At 44.8% G+C, this 21,771-nt stretch overlaps 1 protein-coding gene and 1 long non-coding RNA gene across 2 annotated transcripts in view; one reads left to right on the top strand and one right to left on the bottom strand.

Moving 5' to 3' along the window:
- LOC146869438 (E3 ubiquitin-protein ligase TRIM39-like) overlaps nt 1-21,771 on the top strand; it is a 179,142-nt gene that overhangs the window by 131,213 nt on the left and 26,158 nt on the right. The window lies entirely within an intron of this gene.
- Nucleotides 684-20,518, bottom strand: LOC146869439 (uncharacterized). The gene is made up of 3 exons (XR_014959788.1): nt 20,427-20,518; nt 13,227-13,376; nt 684-1,269 (listed from the first exon to the last, which is right to left on the bottom strand). It is a non-coding gene; the product is annotated as an uncharacterized LOC146869439 (long non-coding RNA).

The following is a 21,771-nucleotide window of genomic DNA, read 5'->3' as shown; positions in this document are numbered from 1 at the left end:
AAGCCCTGGTTCTCACCAGGCTGGATTATGCTAGCTCCCTGTTTCTGGGTCTTAATCAGGCCGAGTTATCTCGTCTTCAGAGAGTTCAGAATGCGGCAGCTAGGATGCTTGTTGGCCTTCCGAAGTTTGTCTCGGCCCGTCGGACTATTCAGGATCTTCATTGGTTGCCGGTGGGGCAGAGAATTAAGTTTAAAGCTCTTTGCTTAACTTTTAAGATTCTCAAAGCAGCCTCCCCTCCCATCCTTGCACAGACTATCCAGCACTATGTTCCTGCCAGAGCTCTTCGCTCTGCTGGATCTAATCTGGTCATCGTGCCACGTTTCCAAAAATCTAGGATGGGCGGACGCTCTTTCTCAGTGTTGGCGGCTACTCTTTGGAATTCTCTGCCTGCCCCTCTGCGTTCCATCTCTGAGTTGCTTCCTTTTAGAAAGGCTCTTAAAACTTTCCTTTTCACCACAATTTAGGCCCATCTTTTTCATTTTTTCTGTCGTGTTGTGTTTACTACTCTCCAAAGCGCCGGGACGCCACTTTGCTGCGGCAGCCGTGCGCTATATAAAATTATATAACATAACATAACATAACAATGTGAAGGGCTTTTTTTTATTGTAGCATGATTTTTAATTCAAGATCCAACATTAATTTCATGACTGAGCAATTTTTAGAAGTTGAAGAGAATTGCTGACATAGGTTAGACCCAGCACGCAATGTAGCCAGAGTTTTTTCAAGGTTACAAGCAAAAAAGATACGTTTATGTATGGCTGATATAATGCAAGACATACATAATGATCCCACTGTCAAAATTTAGTTTACCTCCAAAACAGAACACTATGTATTAAAAGCTATGCAAATCATCTCTAACCTATGGACAAGTGAAAGATGTGCCTTCAGATTCTTCTGGCAATACACACGTTGAGGCATGACCGCGACCAGAAATGCCAGAATACACAAATCAGCACTAACGACTAACCGGTTTATTGAATTCAAAGCACTTTTCCACAGTGCACAGCAAACTACCTCAGTTTGGGTTTATGATTAGAATAAATATATGTCAGTCTTGCATGAAGTGGAGCTCAGGATGAGTTGTCGTAGTTGAACTAACAGTCAAGGTAGCAGGCAGTGAGTGGGAGGTGAAAAGCCCCTGGCAGTCCGCTGTGAGATGGATGTATTGTACAGAGTAATCAGTTCCCTGTGGTCTGGAAGAAACCTGATGCAGTCTGCTCGGCTTCCTGTTGGTGTCCAGGATGTTTCCATGTGTCTCCGATAGTAGTACTTTGTAAACAATAAAAAGTGACTAAGGTTAAACAACACCAAGCACACAACACATGTACATCAAAATATCCATTGACAACCAGGCAGTACAATAGCTACAGTCACAATGGTCCGTCTTTACATCTATCAGAAACCATGATGGACTATCGGCTATAGAATACAAGGCACTGTGATGAGGACCACGTATGCACCCACAAACGCTAATCTTTTCATGGGCAAAGTGGAGCAGAGCTGGCACTGGGATGAAGAACATGCCACCTATGCCCCTAATGTCATACACTAAGATTGCTAGGGTCGATATATCAAAGATATTCTTCTAATCTGGCAGCAGCCTGCAGATGGTAGAGAGCCCCTGTGACACTGGGACATATGTCTGGCTGTACATTGTTCTCTGAGGCAGGAACCTTTACAGTATGTGGTCCCGCTCTAGTGTGATGCTGACACTAGGTTTCCTTTCCAAGAGGCACCTTCCAATGATGGATTGCCTCTTCCTTTGGGTTTACCACCACAGTAGGTGGACTGATGTCCGCATTCCCCCCCAAGAGGTGGGAAACCGCATGATACCTGTTGACTTCCATGGTGGTAGGGCAGAAGTATGATTGTCGTTGTTGGGTTATTTTGCCAACACATCTCCATTGCAGTTTAGACCAACACAACAGAGACCACTCCATACATCCTTCCCATGATCCCAGGAAAGGTACCAGGAAATTTCCTTTCCAACACTGACATGAATATAGACACTACACAGACCAGAAAGAAGGTTCCTAATGAAAGATTGTGAGTCATTGGAGGGACCACACCATAAGCCTTTCACACAAGCAAGACGTAGGGCCAATCCGAGGGCAGAGTATGCCCACAGTTTCATCCCAAGAGCAGGGCAGAGAAAGGCACAGCTTTTCCTATGTAAAGAGGACAATGGAAGAAAGCCTGGGGAGTTCTTCTGGTCCAAGGAAGATCCTAACATCTGCCTTCTGTTTTCACTAGAGAAGTGGCGGCAGCATTGGTAGGAAAGGGAATCTATGCGGTAGGAAAAAAAACTCCAGCAGCCCATGTAAGATTCTGACATCTTGCTTCTCTGTGGACTTTTTGTATGTGGTGATATGAAGGACTCCAGGGATTGTGAGCAATAGCATTGGACATGTAGATGTGAATATAAAATATGAATAAAACAAGCTATTGCATTACACCCATGTAAGTGCCCTGAGAAGAGAATCATGGAAAACCCTTGACATGGACAACGCACACTTTGTTTTGTCACAAACTCTCGTGTGTAAATAAATGTTTTTGGGGTAACCGGTAGAGAACTACAGAGCACTTCAGATAGTGATCGAGACAACAGGACCTATTGGAGGAATTTCCAAGTTTCTGAGCCATCTGAATGTCTTGAGAGTAATTATAGGGAAGGAAAATAAACATTCCCCTGACCAGCGGATCAGTTGGAGAATTTTCCATCACTCTCAGTCTGGAGACCAACTCAGATGATGAGAGTTGCTGTGGGTGACAAGGGGGTCTTTGGTAGGGAAGGCTGGATCCTATTTTCATGACCTTGAGGTTGAAATCCCATTCACGTAGTGCATAATGATGCCTTCTTAGAGTACCTTCTTCCACATGCCTTATCTGCTCTAAGTCCAAGGCAACTGGAAGCATGTCGGAATGAAGGGGCAGTCCAAAAGGTGGGTTATAAGCTTACAAAAATTATAAAGATGAACAGAACAATTTGTAATCTCCCCACATTACATTGTCTCCACACCTTGTGGAAGCTTCTGTTTGACCTGTCAGCTTTAGGGTGGTCATCCCCAAAACATTTTGCCTACTTACCTCCATTTCGTGCTGCAATTAGTTTTTGTTGGCCTTAGGACTCTGTGCCCTTTACCACTGTTAGCTAGTGCCAAAGTGCTTGTGCTCACTCCCTTGAACTTGGCTTGATTGGCATATTTAATGTACTTATAGGTCCCTTGTAGAGTGTTCTACTATATACCCAGGGCATGTAAATTAAATGCTACTAGTGGGCCTGAAACAAAGAAAACAAATGATGGACGGAAGTCTTGACCCTGTGCCTCATGGGAACAGTCCAGCCTGAACTGCCAAGCCAGGTCCTCCCTGGACCGGAAACAAGCTTCCTGGGACAGCTTTCAGGGTATCACCCCTCATCAGCCAGGCTAGCTTGAATTCAGTGGCACAGTGAGCACGGATCACACGTTTGGTTATACCCTTCCCATTTAGGGTGACAAAAAGAACAAATGATGGACGGAATGTGGAGGACGTGGTTGTTGTTGCCGTAGAGATAGGTTTTGCTTAGCAGATGTCAGTTGTGGGTTTTTTGGGCTGTAATTTTTCCATTGTAAATTGAGTTTTCCAGTTAATTCCAGTGACATTTATTCAAAGTAATCCTGTATTAAAGTCAGTGGGGAGGTGAAACTTTCTGGAGAACAATAACAAAACAAAAAAATAAAATTGTTATTGAACTCGTAGAGGGGAGCGGAGGAGGTCTGCACAGCCACCATTGGACACATTTCTTGTCCGGTCTCACTGGGGAGTAGGGACTGTGTACAACCACTATAGGAAACATTGCATGGACACTTTCACTGGGGAGAGGAGGGTGTGTGCACAGCTACGATCAGACACAATACTTATCCAGTGTCACTGCTCACCCTCGGGACATTTGGATCCCATTCTGATCCTACCCCCTGCACACCGCAGAGACTCCCTCACCCCCGCTCTACCTAGATTCAATTGTACCAACCCCCTGAGATGTTCCGCTCTCAAGGTTAATATGGGTCTTAAAGCATTGTAGGTGCCTGTTGTATCTTATGTCCCCAGTGTTCTGTAGCTCAAATGCACTGCTCCTGATGTAATGCAATGCTGTGGCATCTGCTGTTTTGTTTTTGTTTGATTTGTTGTTTGTGGTACAGCTAGTCAAGGAATGTGGTCTGTGGCAATCGATGATCAAACCTCATGGTGCTGCTGTGGTCTTTCCAGTACGTGGCCGCTGTAGTCAAACCTTCATGCTTTCAGAAAGGGTGTGAAAACTTGGCTTTTTAATCAATGACCTCTTCATGACTGGACCTCTGCTTGGCACTGTTGGCTCCTTACTTTTCCTCTACAGCAAGCGGTGCCTACATGCCCTCTGACAGTAGTTGTGCTATATAAATAATAAATTAATTTCATTCAAAACATAAAGCAAAATGTAGAGGACGTCCCCAAGAAAACTGATCAAAGTAATGAAGGTTTGATCGGGGAACAAGATTTGTCGAGGGCACTGGGTGGGTCCTTCACATCATGTCACTCTCGTACAGGGTGCCTTAAAGAAAGGGAGGTAGGTTAGTGCAAGAATCCAAAGAACGAAAATGGGTGCTGGCAGGGTCCCCACGTGTCATTGAGGACTCCCGGGTTCATGTCCATGTGTTTATCACCCATATCCCAAAAAAGTAGGTCAAGTTTTCCGTGCTCAGTGAATGCACGGGTCACCCCATCCATCGTGATGATCATAACAGTGGGTTCTAGGAGGCTGTATCAAATATTCAGCTTTCATAGTTGAGGCCAAATGGGCCTAGACTTTTTTTCCTGAGAATATTAGTATCATATGAGTAATCCGCAGCCAGGGAGAGAATGCTACCCTTGTACTGAAGCGGGCCAGAGCGCTTCGAGCCTGCAATAACTCCCTTATGCATTGGTAGCGTAACAGACAGGCTATGACAGGCACGGTGTGAGCCCGGGGGCTGGGATTTAGAACACAGTCCATATACCAAAAGATAAAATTTCAGGCCCATTAATGTAGGCAAAAACCAAAGGAAATGATGGACGGAGTGTTGAACATTGCAAGCACTCGCCCCCAGTCAACTGATCTGGGTTTAAACTGCTCCAATATCATCAGGAATAGGAATCCCACAGAGCTCTCAGAGGGGCGGAAAAAACGGCCAGTGGCAGTAGTTAGAGAGATAGCAGGGGAAGATGGCCTGGCACAATCCAAGATGGCGCTCATTTGGGCTAAGCAGCTGCTCCCATTAGATGGGTGTGAAGGATCCAGAGCCCAGTGTCCGACAACATGCAAGGTGACGGCTCACCCACTCCTGACTTATTTCTAGCTCCAGGCCCAATGCCTTTCGTGGCAATCGGTGAGTGTGGGTTGCGGGTACCGGAGGTGGCTTACTGTGTCGGAGGAGAAGCAGGACACCGCAGTACCAGCACCTCTGGGCAAGTCAGCTTCTTGATCTTTCTAAGGACAGTACAGCGGGGAAATAAGTTAGGAGACAAGTCCAACCATTAGTTTCTCTGTCCAGGTACTAAGCCACACTTTGTGCAGGAGAGACGGGGGTCAAAACGGTCGGCAGATGAGTAAGCCCACTCCAACTCTGGAACTCTTATGTCCTCTGGATGGCAATATTCACCTGATACCCTGGACATTACGGCAAAATAGGCAGCAAAAGATAGGAGCCATTTATAAGTCGGCCAACTCACTTGTGGTCAAGCTGGGCCTTCTGGTATTCTTTAGTAAATCAATATTGGGAATAGCTAGTTTGGAGAAGGGACTCGTTTTTATAGGGGGCAGATCCTGAAACCAAGTTTTCTGCAATGGAATTTTTGACTTCTGATAGTAGTTTGCTCGCCCAATATCCTTGACTGAGGCCGGTACCAGCCAATCCCAAATCGCCTGAACTTTGTAATGACATGCTCTAAATACTTGACTGATGACTGATGAAAAAGACACTTTTCAGGTTTACCCAGACGTTTTTGTTGACATAGTCAAGATAGAACCTTCTTCACATCGCTCCCATGTTGGTGATGGTCATTTGAGAAAATAAATACAATTATTCAGATAGAAGACCATTGAGTGTAAGTGAAGGTCAGAAAATATAGCATTCATGAACCTTTGAACAATAGATGGAGCATTGCACAGGCCGAAAGGCATAACTGTATTCAAAGAGGCCAAGGGGACTTTGGAACTCGGTGTTTCACTCATCGCCTGGCTTGATGGGCATTAAGCGATAAACTTCCCTTATATCCAGCTTGGAAAATACATTTGCAAGGATATCGGAGATCAAGGGCACTGGTTACTGATCTTTAATTGTTATTTTATATAGCCTTCTGCATAGGCATAGTTGAGTTGAATCTCTTTGGAACCAAAAAATGATGATGCTCCAGCAGGACTGTCCATCCATTCTTTGTGTTTGTGTCAAGTTACTCCTTTTCTAGAGGTGACAAAGAAAAAAAGATTAGAGCAAAGGGCACAACAGCATCTGGAATCAGGAAATTGTGCAATCGAAAGGACAATGCTGAGGAAGCTTTTCTTTTGAGGTTCATAGAAAACATGTAAAAAAAATTGGAAGGGCTACTACTAAAATTTCGCAACAGAAGCTTTCGGATCTCAAGTTCCCTGGTGTATTTCTAAAATCTCTGCTTGAGCAGAGTAGTTTTGAAGTTGACGATCTAACATCTTTTTGAACTCCACCAAATGACCCAGAAAGTTATCCAGGAGAGGAGTAGCTCGAGAGACAAGAGAACTGGCACAAGCGAGGGCATTCCAATGGTGTCACCAATTATAAAACCTACCATGACGTTATCTGAGGTATGGATATGGGGTTGAAAATTTAGTGAATCCGGCAAATATCCAAAAACTCTTAATTTGTGATAATTCCTACTGAATTTTTGTTTCGCTTATCTAACTAACGGAGGGGCCAAAAATCTTTTTTAGAGTACTTCCAAGGACTGCCCAAAGGCAGTATTTTCATTAGTTACCGTTTGTACTTCAAGAGTCCATGTCAATAATGAAAGGCTATAAAAGTTAATGGCAAAATATGCAATCAGTAAACCCTCATATATTGATATGAGTTTTTAAACCTAAAATACCAATACATTATAGCTTAATGCATAGAACTTTAAAAACCAACCTCAAAAACAGATTTTTATATTAAAAATATGATATAAATACAATAGTTGCTCATATATTTACATCCAATCATAAAGCATCTAACACCTCATACTGTTTCATAATCATGAAAGTACTTCTAAAATATCCACCCAGGCTTCAACGTCTAACATTGTCTTGATGTAAAATCAGAGACAGAAAGGAGATCCGTGGGGCAGAGTAATAAGTGCAAATTAGCATAAAGTACTTTGAACAGGGACACTATCCCAAGGACGAGGAGGCAGATCCCCAAGCCAAGTTTTCTGCAGTAGAAAAACGAACCTAATAATTGCCTTGGTTCTGCTGAATTGTTGTAATCTCAGTTAAGAGGTACAAGTTTAAGGAAGAATTAAGTGGATTTCCCCGGTAATTGAAGGACTTCGACTTTTCCAGGTGGACACCCCTCCTTTGATATGACTGGGTCTTAGTATTGGAGGGCCCACAAGTCATAACAAATGGCTTAGAGAAATTTACCTTTAAATCCAAGTCCTCCATAAAAGATTTATGAAAATGAGTCGAGCATGGGTTGGAGGCCATTGGCTGTTCTGGCAAAAAGGACTGCATCATCCGCATATAGTAAAATAGAGATGGGATGGTTTCCCGTCTGGGGTGTGCCTTTTCACTCCCGTGGTAAATAAAGACTAACCCTGTTTATATAAAGTAGAAAAAGAAATGGAGCGAGGATACAAGGTTTAATCTCATTAGGAGGGTGCATTCTTCTAACGGGCCACAGTGAACATTAACAGATGGTCCCCAATGTAGACGTCGTATCAGGGTGAACAATTCTTTTCCCACCCTCATCTGCTCCATTAAGGCCCAAAGTTTGGAGCCATGTACCAAATTGGATGAGCTGGAGAGGCCCATAAGTGCTAAGTTGGTAATACCCTCCTCCCTGTGCCAAAACATAATTTCCTGCTAAAAGATACAGATTAAAACATTGATCCACAGTGCCAATTCTAGGTCGAAAACCCAAACTGCATTTCTGATAAAAATATTTTCTTCAGCCTAAGTCTCCAAAGGTGACAGAAGCACTTGTCTCAAAACCTTAGCACTATAATCAATAAATAAAAATGGTACAACTAGGTGAATTACCTGAAGAGCCAAATTTGTACAGCTGTCAACAAATCCAGTACTTGATCCATGGTTTTAGTCTTTAGACATCACAATCTGTCAAGAGCTGCATTATAGGCTATTGAATCAAACATGTGAGAGGTTTTTGCACAGCGCACATTCTGAACACACGTATTTAAAGGTGCTATTGTGTGTGATAATGAGCAAAATTTTGGTTCGAGAAATATATTTGCCTAGGATCACACTGTTTGGTCAAGCAGGGAAGCCAGGATAAATCCCAGAATTCAGCCACTAGATTGCTATTTCTTTCTGATATTATAGGTTAATAATTTAATTCTTTTAAGGTCATGACGGCCGAGGAGGCCACTTCCGTGAGTTCTTTATTTTGAGTTTAAAGAAAAGTTTATTGGATATAAATAAGAAACATAACAGTTCAAAATACATCATATACCATAATATAAATCCAAAATTGGTTATAGAACAAGAGAGATGAAAGAAAGAAAAGGAGAGAAAGAATAGAAAAATAGAGAGGGAAAAGTGGGAAAGAGAGGGGAAATCAGAAGATAAACAGCGATATCGTAACTAGGATACAGTATGTAAACATTTCGGTGAATGATAAAATTAGTATGAGTAACAAACGCGCAATGTACATTAAAATATTAACATTAGATAAAGTAAATTTTCTGATTAAAATTCATGGAGGCTTGGGTACTTCTTCATTACAGGGAGTATGCAACGGTATAGCACGAGCAGAAGCATTTAGGAAATTGGTGACTGGTAACCACAACAGATCTCGTTTAATGGCCAAAGCAATTGGATAAACATAAGCTCGGTCTAATCTGTGATTATAGCAGACACCATACCACCAGGCTTGGAATGAAATATTAGAGGCATTTTTCCACGATTTTGTAATTTGTTGAAATGCAACGGCTAAAAGTAAGTCCACAATAGAGGTGGAGGTTCCGAGAGAAGACCATTCCTCTGAGACACTACCTAGGAAAATATGAACATAAGAAAAAGGGATATGCGTGTGAAAGATTTTGTTGATTTGCTGCCAAACTCTGATCCAAAAGGCATGAACAGGAGGGCAAGTAAAGAGCATGTGGTAAAGGTCTGCATTGGGGGCAGGGCATGACCAGCAAGTAGAAGGAACAGTAGGATCTATACGATGTAGTTTGGTCGGGGTAATTAGGAGTCTATTGTAAAGAAAAAATAAAGTTTGTGTGATATTAGCTGCTCTAGACGACTTCCTTATTTTATTCCAGATCTTTTCCCATGTTAAGACTGAAAAAGATATACCCAAATCTACCTCCCAACTGCATTCTGTTGTAGACTTAGTACGGGAAAGAGATGTAGATCTTAATTTTTTATAAATAGTGGATGCCGAGGATGTGGTATGTATAGAAGAAAGTGTGAGAGGAGAAGCTATTGTATGGGTAGGGACTGAGGATAAATTATTGAAAGAATTTAAAGCAGTAGAAGTCAACAGTCGATATTTCGATAGGTAGGACGGAGGGAGAGAAAAGCGGGTGCGAAGTACAGAGAAGGGAATACAAGCGTCTTCTTGAAATAGTTGGTGGGTCCACTTAAGGTCAAGTGCCAGCCAATCTTTCCAAAAAAGTGTCCTATTTTTGATTTTAATATGTTTATTGTACCAAATTGGGGAATATAGAAAACGGGAACGATCATCAAGACCTCCAAACAAAAGAGGCTGAAAAGTTTTTCTGGCATTCTTAAGAATAGGGAGTGACATTTTCAATGGGACGAGAGTTAAAGACAAAAATTCTTCAAAGGAAAATGGATGGAAAAAGGAAGATTCTAATTCTACCCATAAGGGACGAGGATTAAAAGTGTCTAGATCTGTAGATAGTAGAAACGCAGAGTGTTTGAGAAAAAACGATGTGTGATAGGAAGAAAAGTCAGGGAAATTGACTCCACCCATATGCTTAGGTTGCTTAAGCTTGGAGAGAGACATCCGAGGATGTTTATTTTGCCATAAAAATTTTGATAAAATACCATAGATTTTTTTGAAGCAAGATTTAGGGATATTAACAGGTAGATTGGCTAAGTAAAATAAAATTATCGGAACTAACATCATTTTAATCGAATCTAATCTGCCCCACCAAGATAAGAATAAAGGGTGCCATCTTGATGTAGAGTTACTTAAGGTGAGTTGTAAATTTTTTAAGTTTAGAGCCACCGTATCTTTAAGGGAGGGAGTGAACCATAGACCCAGATATTTAATTTTAGAAGTGTTCCAGTGAAAGGAAGAATCTACAAAATCAGCGTGAAAACAGTATTTGTTTAGAGGGAGAATTTCGCATTTGTCAATGTTGAGTTTGTATCCTGAGACTAGAGCAAAAGCAGAAACTTCTGATAAAAAGGCTGGAATAGATGATTGAGGTTTTGAGATAAATAAAAGAATGTCATCAGCATAAGCTGAAAGTTTTAAATTGCTGTCTGCATAAGGAAAGCCTGTAATGTTAGAATTCAAACGGATTTTTGTTAAAAAGGGTTCTAACGCTAAAATAAATAAAAGTGGAGAGAGGGGACAACCTTGTCGAACCCCTCTATGGAGGGGAAAAGAAGAGGATATAAGGCCGTTGGCTAAAATAAACGATCTAGGAAAAGAATATAATAATGAGATATATGCAATAAATTTGGGACCAAAACCAAACCAACGGAGTGTGGAAAAAATAAATTGCCAGTTGACTCTGTCAAAAGCTTTTTCAGCGTCTAATGCAATGGCTGCTAAAGAACCTGGATGAGAATGGGATTTACTAAGAACATTAAAAAAGAGACGAGTATTATCTGATAAATAACGCCCTTTAATAAAACCAGATTGTTCTCTGCCAATTAACCGTGGTAAGATATTGTCTAGGCGAAGGGCTAAAATCTTTGCAAAAATTTTATAATCCAAATTTATCAAAGAAATGGGTCTATAGTTTTTACACAGAGTGGGGTCTTTGTTGTCCTTAGGAAGAAGACATATTAGAGCCTCTTGAAAAGAGCCTTCAGATTTTCCAGAAGAAATGAAAGATAAAAACAATTGGTGTAATTTAGGAACAAGGAACGAAGCAAAGTGTGCGTAGAATTCCATGGTAAAGCCATCTGGCCCAGGAGCTTTACCCTTTTTGAGTGAATGAATAGCTTTAAGAATGTCACTGGGGAGAATATCTGAGTCCAAAGCGGAGAAATCAACATCCGGGGGAGACGGGGAGGGGATAGAGGATAAGTAATGAGAAATGTCCGTCAAAGAGGGCGAAAACTCAGGAGTATAGAGCGTTTGATAGAAATTGACAAATTCTGAGAGAATATCTTTATCTATATGGACAGTTGTGTTATTAGAGGTTACAATAGAATCGATCTTTGTGCGCTCTTTTTTGACCTTAAGATAATTGGCAAGTAAATTGCCAGATTTATTCTGAGCGTTATAGTATTTAGCACTGGATTTTAAAAGAATTAGGTTTGCAAATTCTGTAGAGAGTTTATTAAAAGAGAGTTTGGCTTTAATAAGATCATTCAGCGTAGATTGATTTTCTGTTATATAATAAGAATGCTCCAATTTCTTAATTTGTGAATTAAGTGTTTGAATAGATTGCATAGATGCTCGACGCTTACGGGACACGAATGAAATAATGAAGTCTCTTGAGGCAGCTTTAAAAGTGTCCCAAATGAGTTGGGGGGATGTAAGGGGAGTGTCATTTTCAGCAAAGAATATGGTTGCAAATTCCAAAAATGATGATGAAAATTTGGGATCTAATAATAGAGAGTTATTAAATCTCCAACGTTTAGTGCCTTTGTTGGGGGGAAGTAGATCTAAGCTTAAAATAACTGGTGCATGGTCTGAAATTAGAATGGATCCTATGTCCGAATGGGAAATATGTTGTGTGAGAGATTTGGAAATAAAAATATAATCAATTCGGGATTGGGAGGAGTGTGCCGGGGAAAAGTATGTGTATTCCTGGGTTGTAGGATGACAAAGTCTCCAGGAGTCTACTAGAGATCTTTGTTGAATAGTGGACGTGAACTGGTTGTGCATGGAAGAAGGAGAAAATCGGGATTTGGATCGCCTGTCTAAAAAGGGGTCTAAAATCATATTACAATCTCCGCCCAATATCAAGTAATCATCCGTATATTGCATTAAAGACGAAAGAAGGTGAGGCCAAAACGTTTTGTCCAAAGTTGTGGGGGCATAAATATTGAAAATAGTTAAGGGAATTTTGTTAATCAATAATGATACAACAACCCACCTACCCTCAGAGTCATTTTCTTGCTTCACAAGTTGAATGTCTAAACGTTTGTGACATAGTATAGTCACACCATTTCGTTTCCCTGAGCCAGGCGAAGCATATACATGGCCTACCCATTGACGACGCAGTTTAGATAATTCACCTTCAGTTATATGAGTTTCTTGCAATAACGCAATATCTCCTTTTAGAGTAGCAATATGAGATAACACCCTTTGGCGTTTAATGGGAGAACCCAAGCCTTTGACATTCCACGATACAATATTCAAAGTCATCTAAAATATAAATAATAACTCTTCAATTATCGTAGAGACAATCATATGTAATGTGTACTAACTGTACAATGCACGTTAAATTAATACCAAAAGGAAGTATCATAAAAAACTGTTGATAAAAGCTAGACATATTTAAACAAGAAAAAGAGAAGTTATAACACCAAAGAAAGAGGTAAATGTATAAGATAGAAACTGAGAAGTTAAGGAATAAAGTAGAATGAGGAAAGGAAGAACAAGAGAGGAAGTTATAGATTATTACGAGAATGCCAGTAGAAAAAAGAAAGAAGGAGAAGAGGCAGGACTGAGGTAAGAGATACAAGATATGAAAGAAATAACAGAGAGCCCAACATAGAGAATAGGATAGGGAAGCGAGGGCAAAAACAAAAGAGAAAGGGGGAAAGACAAGGAGGATAAAACTAGAGAAGAACAAGATAAAAGAATAAATAAAACACATACCACAAAAAGACATGGACAAATGGGGATGGTGGAAGCCCATGAGGAAAACAGCACACCAAACGCGGGGTACCCCGATACAGAACGGAAAACGAAGACATCATCCAGGCATTGGAGATACGATCACGGAAGGACGACGATACCTTGCTGCTTCTACAATAAAGAAAAAGGGGGAGAGGAAGACCAATTACAAAGGATATACGAGACTTATGATCACATACAATGACAAGAAACAGAAGAACAAAAATTAATATAAGCCACCAGCATTTAGAAAAGATAAAGCATTTAAAAAAAAAAAAAGATAAAACAATCGCTTAGTTATAAAGGCATAAGATATAAGCCTTGAATATCTTCAGGTCTTTGAAGTACAAGGAATTTCCATGTTGCCTTCAATACAAGAGTCAAGAAAGGCTTGTAGACGTGCTGGGTCTTCATAGGACGTGGTTTTGTTGTTAAGGGTGACTTTCATAAGACATGGGTGAAACAGGCCATAACGCGCATTGAGATTCCGTAGTGCAGGTCTCATATCCAAAAATTGTTTCCGACGGTCAGCAGTTGCTTTCGCATAGTCCTGAGCAAAAAATAAGTTGTTACCCTGCCAGGACACTCTCCCTTTACTTTTGGCTGCATGAAGAACTTTAAGTAAGTCTGTGTATTCTAAAAAATAAAGAATGACACCACGAGGCTTGGAAGTAGAGGAAGCAAACTTAGAGTTTGGGCCTAGTCGATGAGCTCTTTGAATGTTCAATTTTGGAGATTCAGGAATGTCCAGCAGGGTTGGTAAAAAAGACTGAAAGAATGAAGGCGCATCGGATCCCTCAATTCCTTCCACAAGGCCATAAATGCGTAGGTTGTTACGCCTATTTCGATTTTCCAAATTCTCAATCTGAGTCTTGAGATGAGCGACCTCTAGCTGTAATGGAGGTATTTGAGACGTGACAGACTGAATAGAATCAACCCGTTGAGAAAGCAGAGAGGACTGTTGCTCCATTTGAAACCATTTATCCTCAAGGTTTTGGAGACGAATGTTGGTCTCTTCCATATGAGGTTTAAGTGCGCGAATTTCCTGAAGAAGAAGTTCCATGGATAACGTCGTTGTAGAGCCTGTTGGAGACGGTGGATCTTTTTTAACACGTTTTGTAGAAGTGGTAGATGAATTTTTAGGCAATTGTTTAGTGTTACCACGAGGTAAGTTGGGCTGAGTAGTAGCGGCATTGAACTGCGTAGGCTCAGGGTCTTCCGTACTGTCTTGTAATACACTGAAGGGATTAGAATCACTCATTGTAGCGTTGTCACCCAGAGTAGAGCTAGTACGGAGTGCACGTGCTTTTGCCATATTAAACCACACAATAAGATGCAAACGTGTGGAGAAATGTGGATACACAAATGTTTAAATGCAGAAGTCCAGCCAAAAATGATGAAAGTCAGTGTAAAAAAGGAAAGAAATGAGGCAAAAAGGGCTTGGAAAAGTATGTTGCACAGGTTGTTTATAAACAGCAAATGCTCAGAAAAGCAAAGAGAGCGACCTTGCATAGGTAGAAAATAAAAAAGCCATGACCTCGAGTCAAATCTGAGGTGATAACATTCTGCGCCGAGATAAAAAACAAAATGGCGGCCACAGAAACGAGCGCGAACGAAAGTGCGCTGAAAGAGAGTGAAACAGCTCACCCTGAAGGTCGAAAATGAGTTCACATGAAAGCGCTATGATTCATATCATCTTGCCAGCGTCAGCATCATCCCGAGGTTAGAGAAAGGATGCCTGGTGAAAGCTCCGGTCTTCACGTCAGTGAGGAGCTCCGCGATCCGGCGGCCATCTTCTTTGGCGTCCAAGCCACGCCCCCCAATAATTTAATTCTTGAAAGATCAGATTAAAGGGGTTGGTGACAGACAGAATCCACATTTTACTTTTGGTAGTTATAAATACTGCGAACCTTGCCCAACAGTATAAGAGCGCTGCTGGATTCGCATGATGCTGAGCAGCAGCCAGGTTTCAAACCTGGTTCCTCATGTTACACAGTCAGCAGCGGCAGCCATGAGGCCCCATCGCCTCCAGTAAGAGCTCAGCTCGTTGTGGCTTCGGGTTCCAATGGGACCTCAAGCTGAGTCCGAGCCAGGCCTCTGACTCGACCCGGGCTCTCAGTGGCTCGCCCACCTGCAGAAAGCTCATGCCTGCTATGTGCTTTGTGGCTTCTTTACAACGCAGCTCTGGATGCCATTAATTTGCACTCCATAAAATGTTGGCCCTGAGTTGTGTCTATTTGATTGTATAAATGTTTACTCTATATTTACAATTTGTTTTGTAAACAGTTACACATGGTGACCTATCGGAGGTTTTCTGAGCTCAATCTTTGATTGCACATCATCTGCATTTGTGTATAATATGCATAATTGAGATGCAAGCATTTGTGAATTTCGGATGAGATGTGTGCTTGTATAAGAGCAGCCTGAGATGTGTGCTGTGATCACGAGCATAGTGATGTACTTTAGGGAATGCATAATGAAGGGGGTGTCTCTGTGATTGCAGTGTGAGCTGTGTGCCCCTGAGTGTAGGGTGAGCAGCGTTCTGTCTGAATGCAGGTTGAGGGGTGGGCCTTACTGAGTGCATGGTGATTTGTGTGCCTGTGCATACAAGGTGAGCAGTGTTCTTCTGTGAATGCAGGTTGAGGGGCGGCCTTTCTGAGGGTAAGGTGATCTTTGTGCCCGTGAGTGCAAGGTGAGCTGCGTTCCTGCATGAATGCAGCATAGCTTAATATAAAAGAGCAGGTCAGTTCTCGCTTACTTTTCTTTTTTTACGGATGTGGCTGCTACCTTTGCCATTGATGCTAATCTGAACTTGCTCAACTGGTAACTACTAGGGGTGTTTTGTTAGCGGCTCTGTACATTCAGCACCCTAGCCATAACTTCCCTAATCTCCAGTGAATACAAGTCTATACCTACCCTTGACAAGTGGACTCCATCACCTCTAAAAAAAATTCCACCGTGTCAAACTTAATCTCCCTATGCGCAATCCTGTAGAAACCCAAATCCCTACAATAACGCACCATTTCTCAGTTCATCTTTCCCCAAGCCCTGTCCACCGCCCTAGGATTAATAACCCCTCTCCAAACCCTACGCGGTGAAACTCCGTCAAATGACAGAGCACCCGGACCACTGGCGCTTTAACAGGGCCAGGTCCCTCCTCCTGCTTCTCATAAGTACCAAACCCTTCTCCAATCAATCAATCAATCAAGACATTTATAGAGCGCACTACCTACCCGTAGGGTCTCAAGGCTCAAGGTCTCCCTTACCATGTAATTTTCCCCCAGGTGAATCAACAAAATTCGGGGCATCTACCAGCCACCAACATACCATTCAATAAACGCATAAGTTCCTTCCACAGCATGCCTCCCCGCCCTTTCCACAAAACCTTGAAGAAATCTTTATTAAAACCCAGATGTTCTCCAAAATAGCTGGACCGCGTCCGGACCTGGGCCCACTTCATGAATTAATGCCCCACTATCTATATGGTCACTTCCTTAGCGAGGGGGCCCGCGACCGAACCTGAAATAAAAAACTGCGTGAACATACGAAAAACACATAACCGCGCTATATACCTCCTGCGGCGCCGCTAGCATAACTCTTGCCTTATTGCCCCTCGTGAACGTTACTCTCTTGGATCCCCATTTGTGCCCCCCCACGACAGTTACCTGGTGATGCAGAGGTCTCCATCCCGTCATCGCCCCCCTCCCCATCGTCTACCCAAGTCCTCCCTATCCTTCCCGTTTTGCACTCCCAGTGAGGTGTCCCCACAACACCGGCCTTCCATGAATTGTGCCTCTTCTCTCTAGCCCTCATTGCCTCCAGCAGCCCCGCCTCTGCTGCTTTTTATCCATCAGCAAACGAGCCTCCCGCAAGCGGGATTCCAACTCAATGCCCCAAAATCAAGAGCCGTACTGCGCCCCATAGGTTGGTCCATGCTAAAGGCACTCCAATTTCCCTCATGATCTCTTTGAACTGTCGAGTGCTGCCTGGCATTCCGTGGAGTCTAAGGTGCCATCACAGAGGAAGTCATCCAGTTAGTGCATTATCACTGGTGACCCGTGTGCCTGGAAAACCATCACTGGAGGAATGTACTGAAAAAATTAAAGGTACGACCAGACATAAAGCCGCCCATCGGTAATGCTTTGCCCACGTACCATTCACCTTTGAAATGGATGCCCAAGAGGTCCCCATCCTCCGGGTGGACTGAAAGCAATCTGAAAGCTGACTATGTCGCATGCTGCCCTGTCCGCTGTTGCGCCCGTGGTCACTTACCAGTGACATGGCCACGTCAACCGGCTAATCAAACACCATGTCCTCAGTGCCATCGCTACATTCATGCACCTCATTGCCTTCCGGCCATAACAAATGCTGGCATAACTGGAATTGCCCTTGCCTTCCTGGGCACCACCACCAAACTGTAAAGCCAAACTGTCTCTCTGCAACGGGGCCCGCCATGCAAGCCTCGCGCTCTTCTTGGTCCCCTGCTGGCTGAAATTGTCCGTTTGTCGCCTCCCACCCTGGGGCCTCTAAGACCCAAAGAAAACCGTCTGTAAACCCGTCCCATGGCGCCTTCGCTGTCTCCTGGTTGTTCTAACCGCGTACTACTGCCCTGGATTTGACCACCCTAATTGGTGTACAAGCCTTTTGGCCCGCCCCTCTAGCCCCCCTTCCCCCCAAAAGGCTGCTGCTGCTGACCCCCCCTGCCTGTGAATCCACTTGGTGCCACTGCTGGCCCCCTGCTTGGCGGGCCGCCCTCCAAAGCGATTAACCAAGGCGTGTCTGCCCCCGCATTTCGAGCAGTCATTCCTGAATCTACAAACGTCCCGTGTGCACATTCCCTTATTAAACTCCCAGCAGGCCCCTGCAGAGGCAGTCTGCCCCCTGCCTGAACCCTCTCCCCAGGTGGGCTGCCCCTGAGAAGGCCCATAAACGAGCGATAGCCCGCTGGCCATGAATACCTTCTTCCCCGCCCTGGCGGACCCCATCGTGTGTTGCCACAGGTCCGTATCCAACTCCCCCATTCTGCTTCTGTATCCCATGCCATATGAGCTCTAAACTCTGTGTCTTACTGAGCCCAAGCGTATCCTTCCCCTGTGATCTGAGCCTTCCTAATGACGTCCATATACTTAAAAAGGGGCACGCACCTCACCGGGTATTTTTCGTAATATACGCAGGCATATATTAGAAACGCTGCCGTCCAGTTTTCTATAGTGAGGGGCACCCTTGGCCGCTTTGCCAATTCGTATTCCACCTCCTTTGACCCTTCCTTAGCTCGCACCTCCCTGTGCAGCAGCTTGAGCATTTCCACATACTCTCCCTTCCATATACGCTCTTTAGTGGCCAACATCAGATGCGCGCCCAATGGCTTTGTCACTCCCATATAGGGCAGCTTCTTGATTTTCAAATCCTTGCTCTTCAATTTTACGTCCGACTCTCCTGTCCCTGCTGCCCCCGCGTCACCTGCCGTCTTTGCCTTGGCATCATCCCCTACACTTACCGCTGTCTTGTCCGCGTCCTCCGTGCCTACTCCCACATCTAACACACATTTACACCTGCTTAACCTCCCCCACGCTTCCCCCACCCCTTCCCCCTCCAGTTCCCACCGAAACCATCACAGGTTTCACCCTTTTGTCCTTCTCTTTACCTGGCTCCAATAAGGGTGCTGTCTCGCTGTAGCCCGCCTCGCCACTGGAGCGGTTGCTGCTGCCAACCCAGCTGTCCGACCCATAGGCTCAGTCTGGCGTCATGACATCTGCAAAGTACTAGAAACAACAAAATTCGGCCCCCCGCACTCCCTTCCTCGCTTTCCCTCCATTCACCCTCCTCCAGACTATCCTCCTCATAATGTAACTCTTCGGGCTCCAGCTGCCCCCAATTCCTGTCTATAGGGGGTGCCGACTGCCCTCTCTTCTGATCCCCGATATGAAAGCCATGCATAGTCCTGCGTCCTCGATGTCCCGTTGAGGGCCATCGGGTGTTGGGGCCAGTGAGACCGTTCAGGGCCTACTTATGCCGGCCACAACGGGCTCCCCTACCGGTACAGGGCATTGCGCGCGGGGCTCCACCCTCCCGCACCTCGGCGCCTATGAGCCGCTCCCAGCTCTGCCAAGTCTGGCTCCCGCCGCTGTTCCACCGCCTGCAACAACAAGGAATGGTCTTGTGTGCTGGGCCTAAATTCTTTATCCCTCCCCACCCCTTGCCTCCTCCTACCTACTCCCAGAGTATTAGCCACCCAATGACGCCTTCCTCTGCTAAGGTCTATCGCAACCCCCCCCCAAACCTATCAACCCCTCGTCACTCCATTCCAATCTTCCCAGACTCACACACAAGCCCGACCCAGCCCCATCGAGCCGGAGCCCAGACCTCCCCCAAACCCACCCTCACACCTGACCCTTCGCCTGCCTGGTCCTCCCGCCTAGCTTCCAGACCCAGAGACCCCCAATGCGCCATTTAAGCATCAATCTGCTCCCTCCTTGACAAGCCCCGTTCCTCCTCATGCCTTGAGGTAAAGATATCCAGGCCCCCCAATCCCGACCCTCCCCCCCGACCCACGCTCCTCTGGGATACCCTCCTCCTCCTCATCCAGGGCCCAGCCTCCCTCCCCCTTTCCCTCCCACCGCACCCGAGAAAGCCCCCACCTCACCCCAACCTACCCTTCCCTCCAGCGCGTCCTGCCCCAACTCTGCAGGAGCCTGCATAGTGCCCAGCTGCAAACCCCCTTCCACATGCGGCCCACAAGGCCCCCTTGCTCCCCTCCACTCGGCAGGCTCTCAAAGAGAGGGGCAGCCCTGCCGGTGGGCCCCCGTGTACTCTTTCCCTCCCCGCTCTCCACAACTATACCCGTGCCTGGAGCCCCTTCCCCCTATGCGCAGTGCTGCTCCAGGGCCTGGCCGGTGAACCATGCAGCCCTCTTCTCCGGTGGGCCCCGCCTGCCTCCGGTCTCGCCAGGGCCTCCAAGGAGACGAGAGGCTCTGGTGCATCCCTCCCAAGCGGGGCCACTCTCCTGGTATAGGAGCTGCCCTGCACCTTCGCTGAACCGACCGGGGAGATGCGAGACGCGCTCTGCCGGCGAGCCCCGCCTGCAAACTCTCCTGCCTCAGCCTCGACACCTACTAGAGGCTGTGGCTCTGTGTCATCACCCCAGGCCGCCCGCACGCCACTCTTCCGGCCCGGGTCACTCACCTGCCAGCGCGTCGCCCTCTTGGCGGATGAGCAGGCCGCGATGACGGCAGCCACCCCGTCGGATGCGCGCCTCACCGTGCGTGCGCCTTGCCATGCACGTGGGTTCCGACGCCTCGGGCATAATTAAATAGAGCTGGCCGGCCTCACTGAGCAGCCGGACCACCTCCAACACTCTCCAGTCCTCGCCAGCCATAAAAGATCGTCAAATGCCCGGTAAATCCCGTAAACCAAACTGAGCTAACTGCTAACTCTAATCCCTCACAAAATTCTAACTACAGCTACACTCCCAGCCACCAGGTCACCAAACCTAAACTGGTGGCCCGGGAGAGGGAGGGCTAACCCCTTAAACCCTTTGGGATATAAATTAAATTGGGCTACATTTGGGCTATACTCAACGTAGCCCAACAAAATTGCAAAAAATGGCCGCTGCCGGCCGCCCCTCCCCCTCCCAAAGCTACCCTTGGGGAAGACCTTGCGGGCTCGGGTGCCCCCCAAACTCCTATTCTACGTGACGACAGGCACTCCCTCGAGTGCACAGTTATAGTTCCAGCGGCTGCTCTGCTTCCGTTTTGAAGTGCTATAGCGCCACCTGCTGATCATAGCAGCACACCTGTTTAAGTCAGTTCCAGTCTGCAACAATGTTGTCTGCTGATGGTGAACAGTGATCAGCGCACTCTGGGGTTGTAATATCTGCATTGATGCAGTGATTCGCACTCTGAAAATATAGTTAGCAAAATTATAATTTAGTCTATTTTTGTGACCATTTTCAGATTTACTGTGATTACATTTTTCAGTCACAATTTGTCCACTTTCAGCCAACAGTGTATGTTGTCTTGTTTTACATTGGGTATTCTTTCTGTTCTGATAGGAAGAGCATAGTCATGCAGAATGCCAACATTCCCACACCTTTTCTTGCTGAGCCAGGAGTGCAAACATTTAAGTGGAAGCAATGGTATAATAACTTTGATAGTTACCTCATTGTGTTTGATGGTAAGAAATATAAAGCGGCAAGGAAACTAGCCTTATTGTACAATTGTTTAGGTGCTGAAGGTCAAATATTTTTTTATCATTTACCTATGGCCATTCAACCACCTGATGCAGAATGGGAAGTCTATACTGAATCTATAAACATGTTACACAACTATTTCAAGACAACACAAGTGTAATCGTGGAATGCCTTAGATTCTTCACTCGTAAACAGTCTCAACATGAATCAGTAGACAGTTTTTTGGTGGAACTAAGAGCCCTGGCGTCAACGTGTGAATTTGTTGGCCATTTAGATAGTTACTTTAGAGATCAGATTGTAGTTAATTGTCATGACAAAAAATTGTTGTGTTGTCGTAAT

This window comes from Triturus cristatus, chromosome 1_1 (genome assembly GCF_964204655.1).
Source record: "Triturus cristatus chromosome 1_1, aTriCri1.1, whole genome shotgun sequence".
Taxonomy (NCBI): Eukaryota; Metazoa; Chordata; class Amphibia; order Caudata; family Salamandridae; genus Triturus; species Triturus cristatus.
This window is presented reverse-complemented; position numbering and strand designations above follow the sequence as displayed.